Below are 18,286 nucleotides of genomic sequence, written 5' to 3' on the forward strand. Positions count from 1 at the left end.
GGCACTCCCAATACAGATGCTTGTTTTTTTCAATATTCATATTGCAGAAATCATAAAGATTCCTGGAGACTAGTTTACACGTATATAAGTATTTGTTTGTTGGTTACAAACGCATTATTAAGAATCTATACTGAAAAATTCGAAGTGTTGTGTCAGTAGTAGTTGTAAGCGGTACTGTATATGCTGTGATAAGATGAGTACATACGTTTTTAAAAACGTTGAACTTACCAAAGTTTGGCCTCTTTATGCAGTCCTTTTCCGGAGTTTAATGCGTATAAGAGAAAATTGACAATCGTTTCGTAGGATAAAATACATCTGTTTTCACTTTGTTGTTCAATTGTCGTACATGTACACAACAACAGTTTCTTTCTATAATTTGTTGTTGCTTTTTTCTAGTTATAAACTTACCCGTGCATTTCCTTCATTGTATTAAATTTGATACATTGTGCATGTACCCTATATTCGTACGGTAAATTTTAAACAACAGAAGAAACCTTCGTAATCTAAGGAAGTGTGACAGAATCAAAGTTTAATAAGGTGACGAGTAATAGAGTCGAGTCAGGTGCCTTGGTCTGCAATAGTGTGTTTACTTCGAAAGGGTTTTGTTAGACCTTAGAAACACTGGGCGTAAAATCCGATCTGGCAAAAGCCACAGGCATTGAATACATCGTTTCAGATCGTAGAATTGCGTTGTTGACTTTATTCTATTACTTTCATATACCTATTTCCAGTAACTGGCAATAATTGTAGACATGAAGGATGAACATGCGTTTGATTGTCATAGTAAATTGTTGACTCAAGAAGCGCGGGGACACCATCATTACGCCATTCATAACGTCATATCTGATGTCACACATAAGCGAAATGTCTTTTCATTAGATACTTTTCTGACATGTCTGATCCGATGTGAACTGAATTCATGGATTTGTATTCCTAAGTGGAAGTGTTGGAGATGGAAAATTCGTAGGCGTAATTGGAGAGTTTTGACAGAGATAACTAAAATGCAAGTCTGAGATATTTATAATGGGTCCTGATGTATGCTCCAGCCATAAGAACTTTTTTTCAAATTTATTTGAAATAAAAAATGCAGCTATTTCATTGTGTTCATGCCTATAAGTGATAATTGTTAAAGATTGAAATTCAGTCTGATGAGGACTGAAATGGACTACTCTTATCAAAATTTGATAAAAAATGGCAAACTTACTACAATTCTGCTGTTAAAATTGATAAAAAGGAAATAATTCATTTTCAATGTTGTGTGTGTGTGTTTATTTTTCAAATAGTGCATAATTTTCTCCAATGCCTACTAGTCAGAGATAAGCCTGAACATATGAGCAGTTCTAAATGTAATTTGCATAAGTTTTGTGCAAATCAGAGTAGAAGACGTAACAGAGCAAACCTAAACTCAACTGAGGAAAACTGATTGAACATTATGTTTCGTCAGCTATTTTAGGCAGCATTTGTGGCTTTGACATACATTACAGAAATGCTTTAAAGAGAATTCCTATATTTTTTTCCTTTCATAAATTTTATTTTCAAATTCACATATATGATAGGAAAATTTGTGCTGAAAACAATGAACAAATAAAAACAACGGGTCACCAGGCTTGTTTTTGTGAAAAATAATTTTGAACACATCCACCGTTGCTAAAACTGCCAGCGATTTTTCAACATTTTCATAATTTTCTGCTTTTTTATAAATACCAACCAAAATACACATCAAGACAGCACAATGAGGTTTATTCTTTTTACAGATTTTATTATATACTTATTTAATATCATAGTCATATTTGTAATACTATATCCTTACAATAATTGGTACAAATGAAACACAATTCTTGTTTTATATTCACTTTTGTGAATATTTTTTCGATGAAAAATACCCATAGTGAAGAATATATCTTTAAATTTTGAAAAAACTGTTTCATAGTTTTTTTTTTACTGTTTTTCTTTTGTATAAATAATTGTATTGTGAGCATAAAAATGGCTAAAAATGTATGGGTCACCTGGCTAGATTTTATGTTAAGACCGCTTGAGTACAACACCTGTCCGGACGAAAAATGGCGCGAACCTGACCAAATTGATTACATGAATATCTGCTAAAAGTTAAAAAAAGTTTTAAAAATTCTTAATTCTTTCTATAATTGAATACTAATTAATCTGAAAGGTGATATTGTCTTATCAGTACTTAGTCAGTTGTCTTACATTATATGAACAACACTATCTTTGTACTAAAATGCGATGTGAAAACACAACCACAAAAATGGCAAGATACCTGTCAGGCATGATACTTGTCAATACAACATAAACCATTATCAACATTTGATTACTGATAAAACTTAACAAAAATGTTATTTCATTCAAGATTCCTCTTTTTTCAAGACTTTTTGTCACATGTTTCAACAAATGTTGACTTCACTTCAGTTTTGCATAGAAAGTGTTGGCTGCGCAGAAATATGTGCATAAAAACTACAGGAATTCTTTTAAAACCATAAATAAGTGTTGGTAGCTAAAACCTTCTTTCTTATGCATTTAGGTTGGACCAAATATGACCCCCACTTTTTAATTTTATGTAAGTTACAGTCATAAAATGGTTGCTGGGTGTGCTCTAAAACTTGAAAATTTGTCAGTTTTATTTACTATAATACAGAAGGCTGGCTATTTAGTGTGTCCATGCCTCTTAAGTACATTTTTGCCTTTTGTAGTACTATAAGCAGCATTTCACGTACATGTAACATTTTTTTTAGATCAAGAAGGTATGCGAACACAGTCATCTCAATATGGCTCTGACTGATCAATGTGATTGTGCTATATATACACTCGATCCAGCTGTCAGGTATTTCAGACGCCTTTGATTTTTCAAAACGTTATTTTAACGTGATTCTTCAAGCTCATTGACACTGGCATATACACTGACGAAATATGAAAACGCAACAAACATATGCCTAATCCAAAGAGCATCACCTTGAAATGTTCAACACATACACATCTCGATATTCTATACTCACTTTGTTCAAATTCAATCAGCACAAAATAATCTTAAATTAACACAATGGGTATAGAAGATATGAGATGTGTATGTGTTGAACAGTTTAAGGTGATTTTTGTAGTAAATATATTCAGGCATACACTTGTTGCGTTTTCATATCTCGTCAGTGTAAAGGAATTCGGAACAAGTGTGGGATTATGAGGACAATAATTTATCATAATGAGATCCCTCATTCCTTGTCGTTTTGCAAAACAATTTGACACAATAGGTATAGAGTATCGAGATGTGTATGTGTTGGTCATTTCAAGGTGATGTTTTGTAGTAAATGTATTCAGGCATACGTTTGTTGAGTTTTCGTATCTCGTCAGTGTAAAGGAATTCGCAACTAGTGTAGGATTGATCAGGACTATATTTATTATATAATGAGATCTCTCATTTCTTGTCATTTCGCAAAACAAATTAGGTAATGCAAGCGCGTAATTCAAAGTCATCCAATAAGCTTCGTTCACAGAATAATTTATTCTAAATAAGAAAATTAAATGTTGAGAATTCTTATCAAATGAATATAATTTGGCCAAATATAGTGAAAGCTAAAGCTACGTTCAGAATTACAGTTTCATTATTATAATTGAAACAATCTGTAGAATGATTCCCTGGAAGCAAAGAATGCAAACGATAAGAATAATAGCAGACTCGGTTCTTTTCATCAGAGGTAATGGAATATGCAACACCTTTCACGCTACCCTAGCACCGGCTCAAGCGGAACTCTATTACACATGTGTTTAATGTATTCTATGATCACAAGGAACAAGAAAATATAACAACACTGAATCCAAGTACAGGGAAACTTTGTGCAGCCACGACACGGCACTTAAAGTTTGCATTGTGACAGTTAAAAAATCTGTGAAAAGATCCTTTGAAAGCAAATAATGCAACCAAGAAAAATAATAGTAAACTCGGTTTGATTAAGTCTGTTCATGAGAGGTAATGAAATGTAAACGCTTATTTGTTAAAGCAATTCCAGGTCTTCTTATATTAGTGAAGAAAATCATTTATACTTAAAACCAAGGTACATGTGCAAAACTGCTTTGTAGCCATTTTCCACTTGTAATACGTTCTAAGCTGTTGCAAAATTATTTCTCCAGAAAACGTGCATTACGTCTGTCCTTAGTGTACGAAACTGAAAATCAAGACATGAATTAATGGCAATACGAGATTAAAGTACTGAAACGGGAACAGTCCTGTGTTTTTTAAAGATTATATATGGGATTCTAAATTTTGACACGATAAATAATTCCATTCGAATTTAAAATCATCGGTGGATCTCCTTTTTAGGTTAAATATTACAAAAAAATACACACACTTATATATACACATGTGTACATATATATATATATTCCGTTTCAGTACTTTAATCTCGTATTGCCATTAATTCATGTCTTGATTTTCAGTTTCGTACACTAAGGACAGACGTATATATATTTATATTATTTGCCAATCTTTTCTAGGTATATTTGAAACTAAAAACAATATATATTGAATGTTTACATTGCAGACAAAAACTATATATTAGAATGTGCAGATATTCATTGACACTTGAATAAACTAGAAGCAAGCAAAGTACAATCCTCAAATCCTTTAAATTTTCGTGGAAATGCCAACATATTCAAATTTTAAAATATGTATTAAAGATCCTTTTTTTTCTCTTTTCAAAGATGAGCAAGATTTATACTCTTGACCAAAAAAAGAAAAGTCGTGATTTCATCATATTCATACGCTGGTGACATGAGATGACTGGGAAAAATATTGTTTCCAAGGAAGCGCGAACATATTAGAAACACTTTAATATACCATTCGAGTGATTTAAATATATGTCTTTTAAAATAGTGATACAAATGTATCCTGTTTTATTGATCTACACCAGAAATTTGCACAGAGGGTTTGAAACACATGGTTATATATTCAAGAAATATATGACTTTGACTGTCCATTTAAAAGTAACATAGACTTGATCGGCTTTCGTTGAATATAGTGGAGCTACTAAAAGAGAATTCATACACTTATGTTTCTAAATGAAAGTTAAACTTTCATTTTTTTTCCAAATAACAATATTTGATGTTTCCTATAGAAATAATGATCAGACGGAAAAGAATAATCAGACGGGATATAATGAGTCCTGCTCGGATGTTTTAGTCAACAATAGATCTGTCACCCGCTATCAAATGGGTCCGCCTCATAGCTTTTACACGAAACCAATCTCAGAGATACGACCTTATAGAATGATTTTGTGTAAGGATTGCTGGGTACAGATAGGGCCGATAGGGCCTGCAATATGCACCGACAGCAAATCAGGTAACACTAACTCATATAACACAAATATTGAAAACCTTCAAAAATGATTTCCTTCATGTCATACAACCCAATATTGTGACTGCATGATATACAGGCCTTTATTCATCAATTTTGGGAATGCCATCGACACCAGTGAGGTCGGAAAAATGCTGTCGGAGACAAATTGAAAATTATCAAAATCTACGTAAAAAAATAGTTTCTTTTGTGTAAAATGAATATGAACAAATTGCATTTATTTTTCTAACAAAAATATACAATAAAATCAGCAACACCATTTTAAAACAGCAAACGCCTTTTGAAGTAGCATTCGTTTGAGAATTTTACATTCAGAATTTGGGAAAAGCATACTTTTTTTGTTTTGAGATTTCTACCTTTAATCGGAAAGGAATTTATTGGGGAAAGCAACATTTACACACTTTCTCGAAGCATCTACCATAATTTGCACAGATCTTCGTTAATAAAAATTATAAACAACATTCAGGAGTCTATCGTTGCCGGCGGCAACTTATTCTGCTTTTATGACCAGTGCAGACCAAGATCAGGCTGCATATCCGTGCAGGCTGATCATGGTCTGCACTGGATTCTATTCAGTCAGTTAACTTTAGTGAACACCCCTTTGAATAATAAATGGTATTGCCAAACAGTTCATTTTAGAAATTTAGCAGGGTAAGGGTTTACTGATTAAAGGTAGGAAAAATTGAGAGCTCTTCCTACTTCTTCAAAAAGAAAAACAACTTTATTCATCTTGCCTCATCTAAGCTAAAATCAATACAGTCATCGCACATTGGCAGCTTTTCCTGTAAACGATATAAGAAGCTTTTTCACCATTTTTCATGTCTTTGACTGGAATTAGTGTTTATACAGATCAGATTATCAGTTAATTATGCTGTTGTTTCATATGAGTAATACTCATACTGTTAGGTGGATTTTAGATCGAAAAAATCTTTAGTCAATTCTTAATATACGAGAAAGAAGATATCCGAAGGTACATGTATGTTATCTGCGTGAAGATTTAATTCTTGCGAAGGAGCTGTTTTATTAGGTCATAAATATCTGTTTCAGACAACAATTCTTTGTAATACGGATGAACTTCCTTTCGTTTCAGACAACAATATCTTATATAAGGATGAATTTCCTTGTGCTCAGAATGGGCAGATTTTTCCAGTTACACAGAAATGTATATATGACGTTGATACTGCAGGATTTCCTTCAGGGTGCCGAGATGGAAGTCATTTGGCTAATTGTGGTAAGTCTCGTACAGTTGAACAGTAACAGTAATCGTGGTAAGTCCAGGATAGTCAAAGGATAATGTCACTGACTAATTATTGTAATCACAATGCTTACATGTCATTTCACTACTTGTGTCAATAACAAAATAATCAACACTTTAACTATTTTACTTATGATACGTTTGTGTCAATTTTCAATAATTATTATGATATCTCCAAGCATGTTTTGTCACTTACCTTATCTTAGTAAGTTCAATATAGACCTAATATGAGCACCTACTCTTGAAGCTAATTATTGTTTCATTAAACTCCCTTTGGTTGATCTTTGAAAATTTTATTTCAACTAGCTGAAGATTTTGAAGATGGTGACGGATTTGTTTTTGATTAAAGGATTTTCAGTGCTTCATTTGAATGTATTGATCTTTATTGCTGGAACGCATGGACCATTGAGGAGTGTTTTTGGATGGTAATGCGGCCGCCTAGGTAGTTTAAAGGTAGAACGCTTGCCTTTAGCGGATAACTTTGCATGTTCGCTCCCTTGCTGCGTCATACATGTACTAAAGTCTACTAAAATGATACAAGTAGCATCCTCGCTTTGCTCTCAGACATTGTACTGACAGCTGCAAGTAGACACTGCAGTTTATAGGACTGGAATTGTCGGAAAAGATGCTAAACCTGAACTTAGGCAAAAGAAAAAAAGGTTGTTGGTGATTTAACCTAATAAGTGCCAAACGTGTAAGAAAGGATGTGTTCAGATAGTTTCTACACTCGCCGAAAATTTTTGTACAATGAAAACTACACCTTAATAAACAGAGCACTCTCTACAATAGTAATTCTTAAATACGTTTCATCACGGGTATGTGCAGAAACACTTCATGATTCTTCGTAACAAATGTCGTAAAACTAGATCATAATTATATTGTTTTCGCCGTTAGACTAAATGCGATGAGTTAAAAATAAGAAGCATGCATACGGCCACAGTTATTTATTCTAAATGTTCTATATACGCACTGGACACTATTGTAATTTGGCAGAAAAATATTCAAGCCATAATAAACATGAGATTGACCGGCTTTTTACCAACTACTTTGAACCAATCACATGTGTTTGATGAATACTCTAAAATAGCCGCAAACTGGCAAAACATGTACAGGCCCTATCAAAAATCATGTTATGCATATTGTGACATTCTCATTCTATCAATGTGTACATGTACCTATTATTTCATATGTCCTCTACTAGATTATGCTATTTATTGCAGGTCTTTCACTCAAACATTCTCCAATATTCAGTCTCAAACAGAGAAATTATTTTCAGCACGACCACCTCTTTACTATGGTCAACCAAGGGCAAATAACTGTGATCTTGTGTCTATTTAGACCTATTTCTTTCTCTTCAAACTAAACACATTTTACCAGTAAAAATTCAGATGTATAACAAATCAAATATTAAAGTTTCAATTTGTTGGACTATGTACTAAAATTTGACATTTTTCAATGTTACACGTGGTATCGGTCAAATCTGAACGAAAGAAATTTCGCGTACTTTTCAAATAAAAAAGAAACATTTTTGTTTGATGAGATTTTCACCCAAAATTAAAACAGCATGTATCCTTATTATATATCTATCCAAATTAAGAGCCACTTCAAGTTTGATTGCAATATCACTGTTGAAAGTTTAGAAAAAATATTAATATTACAAAAAGCACGCCGAAACACGTCGTCTACCCATACAGAAAACAAAAATGTGAACAAAGAAAAATCCTATAGCTGTCAAATTTGCCCTTTTTCAGCAGCCAATTATGTGATAAATATGAGAATGAATAACTTTTATACATAAATATGTCATATACTTTTCAGTGATCATTCATATATGGCCTCCCTAGGTATGAATGAGACATGCAAATATAGCCCTTATCTATATAAAGAATGATTTTGATATACATCACTGCCTGCTGGATGTTCCAATACATGCTAAATTTCTGCAAATACCTTAATTAAACATCACCTGAGAAACTACAACTAGTTCTCCTATTTTTTTTTTGGTGACAAATATCAATTGATTTGACCCTTTATTTGATCGAACCAGGACCTTCAGTGTGATTGGAAGGCCTGCGGCCAAACAACATTGGAAATATGAATTAAGCTAGTCATAATATTTCAAACTGAATAATTTTCAGTTTAAATGATTGCATATATGTTCAAAATTAAAGTTACAATCTGACTGCAAAGAATGTATGAAATGTAAAAAAGTTCCCCTCAAATCAACTTTTCTATGAACATTTATATCACAGTCTCTTTTCCACATATTCTTTCTCCATACTGAAACTGTCAAATGTAAAATAAAACTTCAAAATCAAATCTTACATAATTATATAAAATGTGTCATAACAAACAGTTTGAATAACAAAGCAATCAATAACAAAGCAGTCTGTTCAAATTCCTTGATTTACAGACATCTATGTTTGAAGGAGTGTTTACTGTTTTCAAGTAAAATTAGCTAAAATCTAAACTTAATATTCTCACTTGGAAAACAGCTTACTGTATCAACTATTATGAACAAAATCCTGTCCAGTTTCATAGTAACTGATTATCAGTGTAATTTCACTACCACACATGCTTCAGAATGTAGTCATATTTTGGAAAAAAAGCTGAAATACTGTTATTCCTTTACAATTCTAATTTATACCCTTTTTTCCGCGTGCCGTTGCAATTGCTTCGGGGTCAAAGGTCATATCAATTTGTTTCGTGTCTGCGCTTCAACTCTTGAACTTCTTGAAGGATTTCAAAGAAACTTGGCACAGATATTCACGACACCTAGAGGACGAGTAAAGTGCATACATTGTATTTCGGATGACTCACTCTAAGGTCAAGGTCACACTTATGGGTAAAAGGTCATATATGACTTTGCTTTGTGCATATTGCTTTACATTGACGTTTTCTTGTTTTTATTTGGCAGATTTCCTTTATGTTCACTTGCAATAAGATTTTTTTTAATTACATCCCTTTTATGTTACTATAAATAGTTTATTTTGATTTTTTTATGATTTGCCGTAGGGAAAAACTGAGATCACTTTTCTTTGGTACATCATGGTTGATACCTCTAATTCTTTGGTGTAATTTGACTTACCTATTTTTGTGGACTTAGACTTTTTTGAATTTCTTCCCTTTGTTGTTTTTGTCCTTTTGGGCTTCAGTAGTCAAATTCTTTAAATTCTGCTCCCATCCTCTGATGTAACCCTTTGGGCGTATATTGCCCCGCTTGATGGAGCTCTTTTTCCATTATATTAGGCGTAATACCACAGTATTTTTCATACATGTTCTATTTAGGCAGTGGACACTATTGCAATTTTTTATGCATTCCAAACCCCGTAAAATTACATGAAAATATCTAGTAAAAGAAAAAATTCCAGCCACAATTTACATGGAGTTAACCGGCTCTTTAATAGTCAATAGACTCTAAGGTCAAGGTCACACTTATGGGTAAAAGGTCATATATGACTTTGCTTTGTGCATATTGCTTTACATTGACGTTTTCTTGTTTTTATTTGGCAGATTTCCTTTATGTTCACTTGCAATAAGAATTTTTTTTTAATTACATCCCTTTTATGTTACTATAAACAGTTTATTTTGATTTTTTTATGATTTGCCGTAAGGAAAAACTGAGATCACTTTTCTTTGGTACATCATGGTTGATACCTTTAATTCTTTGGTGTAATTTGACATACCTGTAGCTGGTAAGGATACTTTTGTGGACTTAGACTTTTTTGAATTTCTTCCCTTTGTTGTTTTTGTCCTTTGGGCTTCAATAGTCAAATTCTTTAAATTCTGCTCCCATCCTCTGATGTAACCCTTTGGGCATATATTGCCCCGCTTGGTGGAGCTCTTTTTCCATTATATTAGGCGTAATACCACAGTATTTTTCATACATGTTCTATTTAGGCAGTGGACACTATTGCAATTTTTTATGCATTCCAAACCCCGTAAAATTACATGAAAATATCTAGTAAAAGAAAAAATTCCAGCCACAATTTACATGGAGTTAACCGGCTCTTTTTTCACCATTTTGAATCAAATCACATGCGTATGAAGAATATGCTCAAGATGGCCGCAAACAGGCAAAACAGGCCTTATAAAAGAAAGTCATGTTATGCATATTCTGACATTCTCATTTTGTTAAATTTGTACATGTTCCTACTATTTCGTATCTTCTCTATTATATTTATATATGCCATTTATCGCAAATCGTTTTCTTAAAAATCTAGAAATATTCACTATCAAACAGAGGAACTAATTCATTTTCTGCGTAACCACTTCCTTAATGTGGTTAACCAAGGGCAATTAACTGTGATATTATGCCAGCGGTTTACGACATTATGTTAGAAGTGGTAATTTTATACATCTGCTGTAGTTTAACCGACAATAGTGAATCCAATTTGCATATAATCCAACTGTAAATCATTTGACTAATTATTTTAAGTCATAAATAACCAATTTCATTTCGACAAAGCATTTACACTCACATTCTTTGGTTTCAGAATTGTGGATCGATCTAGTAAATAGTAAATAAATAAGAAACATAGGGACGGAGACTCGTTTCTCCCTTTCACCCCTCCAAGTGTGATTTCTACTTACTTATTGCATGTGTACTCAATGGACATTTCTTTGCATATGAAAGCTAAAATCATGAACTTTCAGCTCACTGCACTCGAATGTCTTCATTTTGTGTTATAGATACTACAGGAAGTGAACAAAGCAAAACAGCCATGTTTATCATCATTTGATATATCACGTAAAAAATAAATTATGAACTTGAACACCAAAAGTTCGTGTCCAAATCCAAAATTCTGGATTCGCACCTGCGCATGTGTGTCTGATTTGAACTTAAAGAAGTTTGATAGACAGGTGGGGACAGACTAATTGTGACAAGTGATAAACTTATTATTAGTGGTTCTGTGAAATTATATTTATGTAGACGCTTTTTCAGTACACTCACTTCTTTAATAATTTCAAAATTTGTTGTTTTCTTTATATAATTATGTGAAGTGCATGCATTGTTTTTGTGATTAATGGCAGTACATTTAATTACGATTTTTCAAACTGTAATGAAAATACGTAGGTTATCACTCGACTTAGAGAAAAAAATAAATAACACAAAACGGTGCTTGATTTCACAACATTTCATATTTTCCATACTCCTCTTTGCCAGGAAGATCATTCTGAGAAATATAACTTTTGTTTGATAAAAATACATTCAAGTCACTCATAAACCAAGTAGAATTACATCAAACAATCGAACTTAAGACTGAATTATATCGTGTATGTTCCAAATCTTACGATAAGTTAACATTCTTAAGAACCGCAACAGATGCATTATTTTTTCGCAAGAATTCTAAAGCACTGGTTTCCAGCGTTTGTTAACCATATATAAACAAGAAAACAACAAAACAAATATCGCTAGTTAGCAGATTTTTGCAGTGTCAAACGTGATTAAAATGACGCATAATATCGCTCTTCGTCCATAATTATTTATAAGATGGCTATATAAACATCGAACAATAATTGTTTATTTCAGAAAAAAATATCTGTTAAAAAGTTAGTGTAAAATACCCAGGTATTTTCTGTCTGCCGGTATTCCATCTTTACAAGTGTGTCTAATTTGAACTTAGATAAGTTTGGCAAACAGGTACCGACATATTACGTGCGATAAATGATAAACTATTTATAAGTGGTGCTTTAAAAACATGTTCATGTAAAAGTATTTTAATAGGCTCACACCTTTAGAGATAATTTCAGAATACTTTTATGATTATGTAAAATGCATGCATTTTTTTATTAATGAAAGTATATTTTATGGAAAATTTTCAAACTAATCAAAATACGTAGGTTATGACATGACGTAGTCAAAAAATTGAATAGCACCTAAAGGTGTTTGATTTTGCAACAACTGATAATAATTTTAAGAGGTAGATGTTATTTTTTTAATTTTGGAAAACGTATCTAGACAACAAATTGAAATTTAACGTATTTAATATTAAACCAATATCGGCATTTGAAGTTTAAAAAAGTGATAGACAAATTAGATACAAAGAAATCAACGGGCTTAGACGGCGTTGGTCCTAATATACTTAAATATTGTGGTGACTATATCAAATCTCCAATTGCATTTCTGATAAACAAGAGTATCGACACATGTATGTTTCCAGATTCCTTAAGAGATTCAGTTGTTCCAGAATTTAAACATGGAAACACGAAAGATCCAAACAACCATTGCCCTATCTCAATTTTATCGACAATATCCTAAATATTTGAAAGAGATATAGCGATTCAAATACTGTACAATCTTTTTTCTTTTCAAAAAATCTTATATGCACGAAACTCAGTCCGGATTTAGACTCAACCATTCATGCCAAGCAGCTCTTGCCTAATTAAAAGACGTAGATTCTGGAAAAATATGTAGGTGCTGTATTTCTTTATTTAAGGAAAGCATTTGATCCTGTTCACTACATAAACTAAGAATTTATAAATTTACAAAATAGTACGATCAAATCATTCCAGTCGAATTTATCAAACAAGAAACAGTTGATCAAAGTTGGTAACTTCAGATCCGGACAAATGATCGTTAGTTCCGGCGTTCTTCAAAGGTCAGTTCTCGTTCCCCCGTTATATGTTTTACTTTGACATAGCATTATAAAAAAACGAAGGTAATATTGACCTATCGTTCGACGACTCGAAGATATATGAATCTGACAATGAAATGAAAATTGTTGAAATAAAATCGAAAAATAATTGTTTTTATTTCAAACAACATGATGTTACATCCATCAAAAATAAAATGTATGCTCATATGAAAAAAGCACAAGAAATACAATTGCAGCAACTTGAACTTAACTATTGGGAAATATATCATATAAAATGTAAAAGTTTAAAAAGTTTAATGAGTTTATATCGGTAGTACACTTTCGTTAGATATACAAATAGAAAAATATGATTTAAAGTTAACTCAAACATTGCAAGTTTATTCTTTAACAGAAATTATAAAAAATATACTGTACAATGCACAATTTTGACTTTTTTAGATTACTGTTGTACAGTTTGGTATACAGGCAGTAAAGGCTCATTAAATAAGATTTTTGCACTTCAAGGATGAGTTGCTAGAATTGTTTTAAATAAAGAACTACACACAAGTAAACCTTAAATGTTTAAGGAACTTGGATAGATGATATTTTCTGAACGATGCAAATACTATACTGGTGTAATGATATATAAAACTACAACCAAACAAAATCTTACATAATATCTCATATTTCAACAATTTCCAGCAGTGAAATTTATGTCCTATGATTAGTTGTACGTAATGATATGTTTATACTAAACTATCTCACAAATTGTATGTTACGGTGCCCCTAAAGTGACATGTTACGCACTTTTTTTCCACTTAGGTAATGTGAGACTTTTTTTATTTCGTTTAAACGAATTAGTTATTTCGTTTAAACGAATTAGTTACTTCGATTAAACGAATTAGTTATTTCGTTTAAACGAAATAACATTTCGTTTAAACGAAATAACTAATTCGTTTAAACGAAATGAACGAAATAGTTATTTCGTTAAAACGAAATGATTTCGTTTAAACGAAATAAAAAAAGTCTCACATTACCTAAGTGGAAAAAAAGTGCGTAACATGTCACTTTAGGGGCACCGTAGTACGGTATGTAAAGTAAATGTATGGAACTTATTTTTCTGCCATTGCTTTTTATTTATTTTCTTTTTTGCGGATGAATGTTTACCTGAGAGTAATTTTACTTTTTTATGATTATATATATTACTTTTTCTAACTAAATGGAAAGTTTGTCAAGAATGATTGTTGCATTTAGAAGTTTATCATTCAAATTATGACTTATATTATAATTAGATAATCAGTTTTTATCTAGTTTTGTTTGTTGAGCTGTTTTATTAATATAACAGAAGGCCACACTGAAACCTAAGATGTTTAGTATGTTCTAACACTGTTATATATCTTTATGTATTACCTTCATTAAATGAAGTTATTATTATTATTATCTCCCTTTTGTCAGGAATATCATAAAGTCATTACGAAATACAACTTAGGTTTGTTTAGAGAAAAAATTGAATAGCACATAAAGGCGCTTGATTTTGCAACAACTGATAATAATTTTAAAAGGTAGAGGTTGATTTTTTTAATTTTTAAAAACGTATCTAGACAACAAGTTGAAATTTAACGTATTTATTATTGAACCTATATCGGCATTTGAAGTTCAAAAAAGTGATAGACAAATAAGATATATATAATTAATATATAAAGAGGCGTGATAAACATTTTTATTTGATTATTTAGAATTTAACTGTCAATGTAGTCTGTTAAGTTAGGGTTTAAAGCATTTTATAAAATAATTTTCATTCGCTAACCTAGCTGAAGTACTATCTACCTTAATTTTGTTAACAAGAGGGCCATGATTGCCCTATATATCGCTCACCTACTGACCTAGCTTTTGACCAAAGATGACCAAGAGTCGAACTTGACCTGAAGATCATCAAGACAAACGTTCTGACTAAATTTCACAAAGATTTAGTTACAATTGTGGCCTCTAGAGTGTTCACAATCTTTTCCTTTGATTTGACCGGGTGACCTTGTATTTGACTTCACATGACTCAGATTTGACCCAATCGTTATGAAACTTGGTCAGAATGTTTGCCTTGATGATAGATTATCAAAATAAATATTGTGACTAATTCTCATGAGTTTCAAACTTAAATTGTGGTCTCTAGAGTGTTGAAAAGATTATCCTTTGATCTGGCCTAGTGACCTAGTTTTTGACCCTACATGACTCAGTTTCAAACTGGACCTAGAAATGATTAAGAGAAACATTTTGTACTTGACCTAGAAATCATCAATACTAATATTCTGACCACATTTCATAAACATTGGCTTATAAAGTGGTCTCTAGAGGGTTCACAAGTTCTTCCCTATATTTGAGTTAAAGATTAGGTAACATTTGTGTTCACAAGCTTTTCCTTGATCTGATTTACTGGCCTAGTTTTTGACCCTACATGACCCAGTTTCAACTTACGCCTAGAGATTATCAAGACTACAATTCTGATCAAGTTTCATAAAGATTTGGTCACAAATATGGTCTGTAGAGTGTTCACAAGTTTTTCCCTTTATCACAGCCACTGACAGTTTTTGACCAACCATTCTGAGCTACTGACATAGATTTTGACCCCACATGACCCAGTTTCAAACATGTCCTATAGATCATACAGATTTAAATTCTGACCAAGTTTCATAAAGATTCCGTCAAAAATGCGGTGTGTACAGTTTTCGCAAGCTTTTCCTTCGATCTGACTTAGATTTTAATCCCATATGACCCAGTTTCAACTTTTGCCCAGAGATCATTAAGACTAAAATTCTGATCAAGTTTCATAAAGATTGTTTCACAAATGTGGTCTCTTGAGTGTTCACAAGCTTTTTATTTGATTGGACCAAACGGGCCAAGTTTTTGACCCAACATGACCCAGTTTCAAACTTGACCTAGAAAAAACCAAAGAGAACATTCTGACCAAGTTTCATACAGGTTGGGTTAAAAATGCGGCCTCTAGTGTGTTCACAAGCTTTTCCTTTGAACTAACCTACTGACCAAGTTTTTGACCCCACATGACCCTTTTTCGAACATTTCCTAGAAATCATCAAGACGAAAATACTATATAAGTTCCATAAAGATTGGGTTACAAATGTAGTCTTTTGAGTGTTCACAAGCTTTCCCTTTGATCTGACCTACTGACCTAGTTTTTGACCCCACATGATCCTCTCTCAAACTTCACGTAGAAATCATCAAGACTAATATTCTGACTAAATTTCATAAACATTTGGTCATAAAGTGGCCTCTAGTATGTTCACATTTTTTTTATTTGATCTGACCTGCTGACCTAGTTTTTGACCCCATTTGACCCAGTTTCAAACCTGTCCTAGAGATTATGAAGATTAACATTCTGACCAAGTTTCATAAAGATTGGGTCATAAATGTGGTCTCTGGAGTGTTCACAATCTTTTTCTTTGATCTGACCTACTGACCTAGTTTTTGACCCCAAATGACCTTTTTTAAACTTGACCTAGAAATCATCAAGACTAACATTCTAAACAAGTTTCATAAAGATTGGGTCACAAATGTGATCTACAGAGTGTTACAAGCTTTTCCTTTGATCTGACTTACTGACCTAGTTTTTGATTCTACTTGACCCAGTTTCAAACTTGACCTAGAAGTTATCAAGACTTATATTCTGAAAAAAATTCATAAACATTGGGTCACAAATGTGGTCTCTATAGTGTTCACAATTTGTTCCTTTGATCTGACTTCCTGACCTTGTTTTGACTTACATGAACCAGTTTCGATGTTACCTTAGAGATCATACAGATCAACATTCTGACCAAGTTTCATAAAGATTGGGTCAATAATGTGGTCTTTGTAGTGTTCACAATCTTTTCCTTTGATCTGACTTTCTGACCTAGTTTTTTAAACCTTACATGACCCAGTTTCAATGTTTTCCTAGAGTTCATACAGATTAACATTCTGACCAAGTTTCATAAAGATTGGGTCAAAACTGTGGTCTCTAGGTTGTTAACAAGCTATTCCATTGATCTGAACTACTGAATTAGTTTTTGATCGCACATGACCCAGTTTCAATTTTTGCCTAGAGACCATCAAGGCTAAAATTCTGATCAAGTTTCATAAAGATTGGGTCACAAATGTGGTCTTTAGAGTATTTCCTCTGTTCTGACCAGCTGGCCAAGATTTTTACCCAACATACCCAGTTTCGAACTTGACCTAGAAAAATTCAGGACGAACATTTTGACCAAGTTTCATAAAGATTGGGTCACAAATATGGTCTTTAGAGTGTTTCCTCTGTTCTAACCAACTGGCCAAGATTTTTACCCAACATACCCAGTTTCGAACTTGACCTAGAAATAATCAGGACGGACATTTTGACCAAGTTTCATAAAGATTTGGTTACAAATGTGGTCTCTAGAGTGTTAACACGCTGTTCAATTGATCTGATCTACTGGGGGCCTCCGTGGCCGAGTGGTTAAGGTCGTTGACTTTAAATCACTTGCCCCTCATCGATGTGGGTTCGAGCCTCACTCGGGGCGTCGAATTCCTCATGTGAGGAAGCCATCCAGCTGGCTTACGGAAGCTCGGTGGTTCTACCCAGGTGCCCGCTCGTGATGAAATAATGCACGGTGGGGCACCTGGGGTCTTCTTCCACTATCAAAGCTGGAATGTCGCCTTATGACCTAAATTGAGTCGGTGCGACGTTAAACCAAACAAAATAAAAGAAAACTGATCTACTGATCTAATTTTTGACCCCACATGACCCAGTTTCAAACTTACCCTAGAAATCATCAATACTAACATTTGACTAAGATTCATAAACATTGGGTCACAAATGTAGTGTCTAGACTGTTCACAAAGTTTTCCTTCTATCTGACCTACTGACCTAGATTTTGTTCCCACGTGACATTGTTTCAAACTAAAACTAGAAATCATCAGTACTAATATTCTAACTAAATTTCATGAACATTGGGTCACTAATGTGGTCTCTAGCGTGTTCATTTTTTTTCCATTTGATCTGATCTACTGACCTAGTTTTTGATCCAACATGAACCAGTTTCAAATTTTTTTCTAGAAATAATAAAGATTACC

This window comes from Mercenaria mercenaria, chromosome 1 (assembly GCF_021730395.1).
Source record: "Mercenaria mercenaria strain notata chromosome 1, MADL_Memer_1, whole genome shotgun sequence".
Taxonomy (NCBI): Eukaryota; Metazoa; Mollusca; class Bivalvia; order Venerida; family Veneridae; genus Mercenaria; species Mercenaria mercenaria.